Source organism: Oreochromis niloticus, linkage group LG3, assembly GCF_001858045.2.
Source record: "Oreochromis niloticus isolate F11D_XX linkage group LG3, O_niloticus_UMD_NMBU, whole genome shotgun sequence".
Classification (NCBI taxonomy): Eukaryota; Metazoa; Chordata; class Actinopteri; order Cichliformes; family Cichlidae; genus Oreochromis; species Oreochromis niloticus.
This window is the reverse complement of record NC_031967.2, coordinates 71,253,827-71,261,491: the sequence shown is the minus strand read 5'-3', so window position 1 is coordinate 71,261,491 and position 7,665 is coordinate 71,253,827. Positions and strand designations below refer to the sequence as shown.

The window sequence follows — 7,665 nt, the reverse complement described above, 5'->3', positions numbered from 1 at the left end:
CTGCTGTGTAGCAAATTGTCCTGAACGTTCCAGCGAATAGGTTTATGCTACAAACCTATCATCTGCTATAACTGCAGTTGACCACTAGATGTCACTAGTAGGGTCTGTCTTTCAGGCTTTAAAGCTTTTTTTCTCAGTACAATCAGAAAGCATCCTCAAAAGCTTCTCGAGGCTTCATCTACACATCTACAGAAACTACGATTATTCAAGATCCACATGTGTTGTTTTTTCTTTGACTTTCTCCACTTACAGATATTCAGTGTGAACATTTATGTTGTGTTTCACTGAAGCTCCTATAACAACCAATTCCTCTGAAATTCCATCAAGTCTGAGCTCATTAAAATGAATTCAAATATTTTATTAAAATTCTTAATCTCATTTTTTCCAGCTTCTCCATATACTCTTACTGACTCAATTTTGGATCTCACAAAAGGAGCTCTCAAAAGGAGCAGATATTCCCAGTAAGGGTTTTATTTGGGTTTATGGCGTCTTTGCTCCCAAATCCTGGGAACAGACAGACTATGTGGGTGTTCTGTGTTCCTCCTGTATCCGAGGTTCAACTAAAGGATGGACTCTCCTTTCAAGCACCCTGGCATAGACTTTCCCAGAAAAGCTGAGGAGTGTGATCCCCCTATAGTTGGAACACACCCTCCGGTCCCCTTTCTTAAAGATGGGAACCACCACCCTGGTCTGCCAGAGGCACAACCCCTGATCTCCATCCAACATTGTAGAGGTGTATCAACCAGGACAGCCCTACGAGATCCAGAGCCTTCAGGAACTTGGGGTGGACCTCATCCACCCCAGAGGCTCTGCCATCAAGGAGTTCTTTAACTGCCTTAGTGACCTTGCCCCCAGAGGTTGGCGGGTCGTCCCCTTTGTCCCCAGACTCTGCGTCCTTCACAGAAGACATGCCAGTGGGATTAAGGAGGTCCTTGAAGTATTCCTTCCACTGCCTGACAATTTTCTCAGTCGAAGTCAGCAGCGCACCACCCGCACTATACACAGTGCTGGTAGAGCACCTCTTTCCCCATCTGAGTTGCCTGACGGATTGTCAGAATCTCTCCTAGGCAGTCTGAAAGTCTTTTTTCACAAGTTTTTCCATGGCCTCTCTGAATTCCTCCCAAACCCGAGTTTTTGCTTCAGCCACTGCCCGAGCCGCGCTCCGCTTGGCCTGTTGGTACTGATCAGCTGCCTACCAATTCCCACAGGCTAACCATACCCGATAGGACTCCTTCTTCAGCTTGGTGGCTCCCTTCACCTCTGGCGTCCACCATGCGGTTCGGGGGTTACCACCATGACAGGGACCAACCACCTTGAGGCTGCAGGTCAGTGCAGCGGCTTCAGCAATGTAGGTGCCATGGTCCATTCGGACTCAATGTCTCCAGTCTACCTAGGAATGCTGTTGGAGCTCTGCCGGAGGTGCGCGTTGAAGATCTTGTGGACTGGGGCCTCTGCTAGACGTTCCCAGCACACACTCACTATATGTTTAGACACGTCAGGTCTCTCCAGCGTCCTCCCCGGCCAACTGATCCAACTCACCACCAGGTGGTAATCGCTTGACAGCTCAGCCTCTGTCTTTACCCAAGTGTCCAGAACATGACCACAGGTCTGGTGATACAATTACAAAATCGATCATCAACCTGTGGCCTAGAGCGTCCTGGTGCCACGTGCACTTATGGACACTCCTATGTTCAAACATGGTGTTCGTTATGGCCAGACTGTGGTTTGCATAGAAGTCCAACAACAAAACACCGCACAGATTCAGATCTGGGAGGCCGTTCCTCCCAATCCCACCCCTCCAGGTCTCACTGTCCTTGCTCACATGAGCATTGAAGTCTCCCAGTAGTATAACAGAGTCCCCAGGCAGAAGACACCTGGGGACCCCAAGAAGGCTGGGTACTTCAAACCGCAGGGAACAAACCCTCTCATCCACTGGGAGAAACCCCAACATACAAACAGCAAGCTGAGGGGATACTAGAATACCCACCCCAGGTCGCCGCCTCTCACCAGGGGCAACTCTGGACTGAGACAGGTTGCCGGTTCGAGCCCCGGCTCGGACAGTCTCGGTCGTTGTGTCCTTGGGCAAGACACTTCACCTACCGCCTACTGGTGATGGCCAGAGGGGCCGATGGCGCGATATGGCAGCCTCGCTTCTGTCAGTCTGCCCCAGGGCAGCTGTGGCTACAACTGTAGCTTGCCTCCACCAGTGTGTGAATGTGAGAGTGAATGAATAGTGGAATTGTAAAGCGCTTTGAGGGCCCCGAAAAGCGCTGTATAAATCCAATCCATTAGTATGATTATTATTATTATTACTCACTTTTGTTGCCAGCAGTTTAGACATTCATGGTTATATGTTAACTTATTTTGAGGGGACATCAAATCTCCACCATTATACAAGCTGTACACTGATTACTTTAAATTCTATCAGACTTTCATATCTTTAATGCTGACCCTTGAAAAGATATAATAAAATATTTCCAAAAATGTGAGGGGTGTACTCACTTTTGTAATGTAATGTAATATTATTGTTTAAATTGACTAAGTAATTATTTAATGTTGCAATTATTTATTTAATTTTCATATTTTTGGTCTACAATATCTAATTTTCTACTTCTATAACTGGACAAAACTTTGCGGGAACTTTTTGGATGTGAAAACCTTTGAAACGTTTTGTCTAGCCAAACAGTCACTGTGGAAACAATTAGCTCAGCCTGCATTAATGCTTCCTGACATTCAGCATCCACCCTTCCTCCTTTTCTGTCTGTCCCTCAGGAGGAGAAGGAGGAGGATGATGATGATGAGGAGGAGCAGGAGCTACTTGAATTTCCCAGTTTGTAATAAAACTCTGTAAACTTGTGACAGCTGTCGGTGTGTGCCTATGCGTCCTGACCTTTTTAAATACAGGTCTCATCTAAAAAACTCCTAATCACATAAATAAAGTTTTAATATTATCTCAAGCTCTGAATATGCGCTCTTCTAACATGTGGTCATACTCACTTCACTGTCAGTTTGACACTGATCCAGAGTTATTATAATCATATAATAATACAGGGTCTAACATTCCATCTCCTTCACTCAGAGTAAACCCATTATAGACCATATCTTACTTTACAGTTAACACTCTATTCTTCATGATTTATTCAGCCTAAAAATGTTCTAGTCCTGTTCAGTGGTAGACATGAGCACAGGTAGACTCTGTCATAAACCTGCAGTGTGCAGGCAGGAAAAACGGCCCAAATGCAAACTCACGGAGACAAAAAATGTCAACTCAAAATACATTACCTTATTGCACGCGTGGAGGTGATACAGATACAAATAAACTAAACTGAGATAATCTAGGAATATAAACTCACAGGGGAAAAACACACAGAGACGCGGACATAAATACACAGAAAGATAACGAAGGACGTCAGAGCACACAGGAAACACAGCTGACATGAATAATCATAATGAGACAGGGCAGGAGCAAACACAACATGAGGTACACTGACAGGAGACTATCAAAGTAAAACAGGAAGTACACAGAGAAGCAGAATAGAGGGGGAGAGAGAAAACAGGAGCACAGACATGACGGGCTAGGGAAACATTATGGACTAAAAGTCAAGGAGGGGAAACATAGCACAAGAACTCAGAATTAAACACAGAGGGGAAAGACACAAGTGGGGGGGGGGGATGATCCAATAAACAAAACTAAACAGAACGCACTGGGAAGCATAGAATAAATCCTTAAAATACCAAATGAACTTAACATAATTCAAAATCACAACAAAACTGAGAATGCTGGGTCAAAATGACCCAGGACCATGGCAGACTCTAAATCAGAATGATTTGAGGGTTATGAAACCAAATCCATGTAAAGGGAGGATTTTTGATGGGATAAACAAGAAGAAAAAAGGGATGATTATTGGCACAAAAAGAAGAAAGGTGTGGGATTAAATTAGCTCACACTTCTTCCTACCTCTTTTTAAACATGTTAAATTATTTATTAGGATTATTCTGTTCTCCTTATGCTGTTTTGATTGATTTCTTTTCTTTCTCTGTTGTGATTTTATTATTTTAACATCTTCAAAATGAAAGCACACAAACAAACATTAATAAGCCAGAGGTTTTAGAACATGCCTGATAAGTAATTGGTTTCTGGGTTTCTTTGAGTCTAAGAACAAAGGCTTCTCCTAAACTGCTGCACACCATTGAGCTGACACATCTTTCTGGTGTGTAAAGAATAAACACAGATGTTAAATGTTTTTGTTTACTGTATGACATGCACGTATGAAACACTCATCCATATTCTGATCCTCAGAAACATTCAGCCTTCATAAACCCACAGCTGATGAGAGACATGGCAGCAGCACAGGAATATGACTGATTCTGAAGTATCTCCAAGTTTAAGAACAAATGCACTGACAACAAGTGCTGTAAATGTTTTAGTTAAGAGGGTTTCAGTGTAAATGATCACAAAGACGGCCTTCATTTATAAAATCAATAAATCAGTCTGGACTGTCTCATGTTTTGCTCTTGGACAAGCTTCCTCGAATCTAAATCTGAAAATAGATGAAAACTTCTGGAAAACTGAACTAATACAAAACACAGTTCTCTCTCTGAGTTAGCAAGTTATATTTATAATAAAATATAACTCGCTGACTGATTACATGGAGATAAAATATCAGGATATGGAGCTTTTCATTCACAAAGGCCAGCTGGACACAGTCTTAAAATTTCCCATCACACCACTGTTGGAGTTTTCCAGTCTCACCCAGGTGTTCAACACCATGAGCAACGAGCAGCATCTTCATGATGTCTGTTAAAGGCTTTTATGCTGAAAAACCATCCGTCCATTCTCTTCCACTTCAGGGTCTTGGGGACTGAAGCGAATTAATAGGATGACAGTCGGGGTACACCCTGGACAGGTCGCCAGTCTATCACAGGGTTAACACGGAGAGACAAAGAACCATTCGCACCTATGAAAAATATCGCCAGTTAACCTAACTGGTAATCACCAGTTAGGTTAACTACAAAGAAAACTTTGTAGTTTAATCTGAAGTTTGAATGGGACAAACAGGCATTATCTAATGTTACATTGTAAAAAATGTGAACACACTTTACTGTCTAACTGTGAGATCAGTGAGATGTTGTTTCCAGAGTCTGCAGTACTCTCATGTCTCATTCTTTCTGAGTGTTCAACACTGTTGTGGTTCACACAAAGAGACTTGTTCTGGAAGTGAAAGTAAACGTTTCTTTGTGCGTCAGCAGTGTCTGGTGATCTGTTAGCTGTTGTAGCTCTTAGTGAGTTTAGGTGGTGTTTAATTGTGTTTGCTGAAGATGTTTCTGCTGTTTCTGCTCCTCATGAATGGTAATGTTATTATCACAGGTGTAATATATGAATCGTTTACTTATATGAATCGCTGTTACTGTTAATGATGCAGTGATTGTAATCATTAATTATAATCTAGTCACAGCTGTGGTCAGGGCCGTTGCTAGCCATTTGGGTGCCCTAAGCACAAATGCTTTATGGTGCCCCCCCCCCGCCACTTAAAAAAAAAAAAAAAAACATTAATACTTTTGAATTTCTCAGTGGAATTTGTTTAATTAAATAACAACAAACATGACAGTTAAACAAATAAATAAGGTTAAAGGAGGTTAAAAATACTGTTACAAATAAATACTCAGGCCCCTTTGGAAAATTAAAATCAGAGCTGACATTAAAAGGACCTCTCCGCACAATTTCAACACGATCAGCATCTACAATGTGAGCTGGCCAAAGAGCAGGATCGGTTGAAGGGGGCACACATGTCTCCACAGTGTCACTTTCTGATAGTCTCTCAGTGACAGGACTCTCAGTGGTACTTGTGTATGGAACTGTACCTGAACTGGTGGTTGATGGTTCTTGTTCTTCTTGGCTAGGGATTGTTGCAGGGTCTACAATGGCTGGTGGTTGATGTCCAGGGATGGCACTACTACTGGATGGTTCATCCTGTCCTTGAGATCCTCCTTGAACATATTTAAGCATTGACCCTGCATACAAGAGAAAATATTCAGGGATTTTACAGAAATACAATTTTGAATCTACAGTAGGCCTACGAAAAATTGCATTATAAGACTAATAAATTAAGTAAGTCACTGGTACATTTAAAAATTACTAACTATATTTTACATGTATAGATTTTCATAATGGCAAATGGCAATATAAACATGCTGTACATAATTTGATATAAATGCGCAAGTAGGAAATCTATATTACTGGAAGATATAGGTTTCATATTACACTGTAATATGAAACCTATATCTTATTTATGCCGCATAAATAAGATATGCGTCTTTATAGATATCCTGAAATGCAGCAACATACAAAGTAATCTTGTCTAATCTGATAATAATACTTGACTGCATCACTGACCTATCCCAAAGTTAAGGTTAATCAGTAGCATGCATGACGTTAGCCAGCTAGCAACCTGAGGAGGGAAATGCTAGTCTCACGATTGCTAACGTTATCTGAAAACCGTCAATTGAGTGACCATGATGAGTTGCTTTTAGTAGTCCATTCTATATTCATATCCACAACGTAAACAAACTACCCAACATCAATCATTTGCAACATTTGTTAACACAGTATGAACACTGCTAACAGGAGCTATCACAGAGTTGACGGACATGAGCGTGCAAGCAAGGGCTACAATAATGAACTTTTTTTATTGTTATTATTTAAACATTGCCTTACCGGCAAGCGACGCCTGAGTTTCATCACGCTTCCTCTTCTTCTTTCTTTTCTCCGCTCCCGACTCCTGTTGCCGTTTCGAGGCCATGTTCAAACAGGTGTTTACCAATACCGAATTGAGGCATTATAGAACAGACCACTGGGAGTGGGGGGGGGGGGGGCACCAGGAGGAGACTGGAGACAGGGCACAAAGCAGATTCACCCCTTTTCTCGGGAAAATTGTTTTATGTTGCTTTTGTATTGTTTAACCATATTAATGCATATGATATTTATAGTATTAATATGGTTTACTTTTTTTTTTTTTTACGACCCTGATTTTTTTGGTGCCCTACCGGCCATTTGGTGCCCTACGCAGTGTGCGTTATGTGCGTTTGCGGAGCTACGGCGCTGGCTGTGGTCAGAACAGGCAAGAATGTGGTAACTTGGAGCTTTCATGATTTCTTTGACCTGTTCTTTTTTAGCGTGGAATGATTGTACAGCATCCATCTTTACTGAGTTTAAAAACAAGAATTAGGTGCACAGGCTTGAATTTATTTTGGATGTTCTATACGGGGCCAAACATGTACATACATTACACACAGTTTTCATTTACAAGCCTTTATTATTGTTAAAAGTCCGCTTGTTCACTGTAACTGTTTAGACTACGTTACCCATGATGCACCTTGGTATCTGTACTTCCGGTTGGGAACATGTTCAGCGCAGTTCTGCACAGATGAGAGGTGTGTCGGAGGAGTAACGTATTTACTTGCATTCCTGTGTGAGTTAACCAGTGATGGGAGTAACGGCGTTACTTTTTTCAGTAACGAGTAATCTAACTAATTACTATTCCTATCGTTACAACGCCGTTACAGTTACTAACAAGAAAATGCGGTCCGTTACTATTTTTCAACAAACAGACGGTTGAAGCTGTGTTCAGCTTACCTCATTTTATATCAGCTGCAGGAAGTAGCTGT

At 41.8% G+C, this 7,665-nt stretch overlaps 1 long non-coding RNA gene across 1 annotated transcript; it reads right to left on the bottom strand.

Moving 5' to 3' along the window:
* Window positions 1-5,859: 5,859 nt before the first annotated feature.
* Window positions 5,860-7,101, bottom strand: LOC109201482 (uncharacterized). The gene is made up of 2 exons (XR_002061531.2): window positions 6,716-7,101; window positions 5,860-6,012 (listed from the first exon to the last, which is right to left on the bottom strand). It is a non-coding gene; the product is annotated as an uncharacterized LOC109201482 (long non-coding RNA).
* Between the last annotated feature and the right edge of the window lie 564 nt (window positions 7,102-7,665).